Source organism: Micropterus dolomieu, linkage group LG01 (assembly GCF_021292245.1).
Source record: "Micropterus dolomieu isolate WLL.071019.BEF.003 ecotype Adirondacks linkage group LG01, ASM2129224v1, whole genome shotgun sequence".
Lineage (NCBI taxonomy): Eukaryota > Metazoa > Chordata > Actinopteri > Centrarchiformes > Centrarchidae > Micropterus > Micropterus dolomieu.
In genome coordinates this window covers 30,437,903-30,440,445 of record NC_060150.1, presented here as the reverse complement: position 1 = coordinate 30,440,445, position 2,543 = coordinate 30,437,903, and the positions used below count along the sequence as shown (strand labels likewise).

The following is a 2,543-nucleotide window of genomic DNA, read 5'->3' as shown; positions in this document are numbered from 1 at the left end:
GAAACCTGAGTCAGAAAAACTGCACCACTCTGTTTTCAAGTTTACTCACAAGTTATACAAACACATACTTCTTCAGAATTGAGAACAAACTATTCATGGCAACAGCATCTTGTGATCCTCTTCAAATAACAGTTAAAGGTGAGAGAGTTTAGTTTTTCACTATATATCTATCAACATCTTTAATGTTATTGTTTGGAATAAAACATGAAATCAGTTGCAGTTTTGGTTTAAACAGCAAACTCCATGACTTAACCTTCACTGTGAAATGAAATATCTACTGTAGGATTATCAACAGCAGCTGTCAGAGTCCAACGTTAAAGAAACCAACCAGTGAACAGAAAGTGGTCGTTTTCCAAGTTACTACAGTTGAATACTGCTTAGACACCTATATATGAAAACATCTTTCACTTCTTTATTATGTTGTCTGCATTATTGTAACTGTCATATCAGAGAAAATGTCAGTACCTGTCTGCTGAATTTGTTATTTGAAACAAAAATGGAAAATTTGAATTATTTTCACTCCTTCACATGTATCATCAGTAAGGGACAAAATGTACAAGACATTTATTGTTTTTTAATCTTTATTAGGGGAGACCGGGTATGGTTGTAACATGGGGAGAGTTGTAACATCACCAGCTCCACCAATTAGAGATAAGATAGGAGTTTTGTGATCGTATCAGTATTTACCTACTACCTCCCTGTTCAGACATGGTGGTTATCAAGTCTGGAAACAGGTACATTCACAGAGAAAAAACTGATTTCGAGGTAAGAAAGTAAATTATTTGACCAAGACTATATTTTATTTAGTATCTATATTATTGCAGATATAATTGTTTGATTTATATTAGATTGAAATATAGTTTCTTAGGCAACATGTGATGCATTTTTTCCTTTCGAATTTCAAACCACTATGCTTATACAGCTTGATAAACATTGGCTCACAGGGGTGAGTTGAGTTGTAACACTTCTTTAAAAAGTGTTACAACCATCCATTACACATACAACTAGGGGCTTTCTTTATGTTAATATTTTACAGAGTGCCCTTTGCAGTCTGGGCCCGTCAAGCCTGCACTCTATGGTTACCACCATTCATTTGTCAGCACTGTGACCAGTATTCCCCATTCACATGATGTTCAAATGTTGACGTATGTATTGGCACTCAGTCTTTTCCATACTCTGTCTCTGCCGGTGGAGAGGGCAGAGAAGCGTACATGCAGCTTGTGAGAAACTCCAGTGTGCAAGAAAAAGTCCTACTACTCCAAAGAGTAAAATATAGAAGTGCTGGTGCTGCGTAGCAGTGAGTACCGGACCACTTCAAACGCTGACTGCGACTCTGATGAAGAATATACACACACTGACACCACACACAAACACCTGATTTTTGTTAGACCTGAGGATGTTCTTAAAGTACATTTTAGTAGTATTTATTATGTAACCTGTTGAGTAAGTCTGTTGAGTCATCAGACCTTTTTTGTTACAGTGAGAGAGAAACATTTTTTATGTAACTACCTGTTTTGAAGCATATCGTATAGTGTGGCATCTATTTTTCAATTCAATTCAATTCAATTTTATTTATATAGCGCCAAATCACAACAGTTATCTCACAGCGCTTTTCATAAAAGAGCAGGTAGACCATACTCTATGATGCTTTTTACAGAAGCCCAACCGTTCCCACCAAGAGCAAGCACTAGGCGACAGAGGCAAGGAAAAACTTCCTTTTAAGAGGCAGAAACCTCGAGCAGAACCATGGCTCAGGGTGGGCGGCCATCTGCCTCGACCGGTTGGGGGGTGAGAGAGAGAGAGAGAGAGAGAGAGAGAGACTACACAATATACACACAGAGGTACAGACAGTAAAGGTGATGTTGCTATAGACTAAATGAAAAATGGTACAGATATTTATAGTAGTGTCAATGGTAACAGTCGTAATGTTAATGATTTATAATAACAATAATAACAATAGGACTAGTAACAATAGTTGTTGCAGCAGAGGATGTCGAGCAGGAACACGGGGGCAGCAGGTGACCCGCAGCCACAGATCCAGACTCCACAGCTCCAGAGCCAGAAAAACTGCAGGAAGTGATAGGAGGAGAGAGGAGAGGGACGAGAAAGCACAAGACTACCAGAAAGGAGAGAAGTTGTGTTAGTAACATGCAATAATGGGATGAGGTTGCATACAGAGGGAGAGAAAGTAGAGGAGAGAGGAGCTCAGTGCATCATAGGAAATCCCCCGGCAGTCTAGGCTTATAGCAGCATAACTAAGGGATGGTTCAGGACTAACCTGAGCCAGCCCTAACTATAAGCTTTATCAAAGGTGAAAGTCTTAAGCCTACTCTTAAATGTGGAGATGGTGTCTGCCTCCTGAACCCAAACTGGAACCTGGTTCCACAGGAGAGGTGCTTGATAGCTGAATGCTCTGGCTCCAAGTCTACTTTTGGAGACTCTAGGAACCACAAGTAACCCTGCATTCTGGGAGCGCAGTGCTCTGGTGGGGTAGTAAGGTACTATGAGCTCTTTAAGATAAGATGGTGCCTGACCATTAAGAG

General features: G+C 40.0%; 1 protein-coding gene across 1 annotated transcript in view; it reads right to left on the bottom strand.

The window, feature by feature from the left end:
• Positions 1-2,543, bottom strand: part of pck2 (phosphoenolpyruvate carboxykinase 2 (mitochondrial)) — a 29,604-nt gene that overhangs the window by 18,222 nt on the left and 8,839 nt on the right. The window lies entirely within an intron of this gene.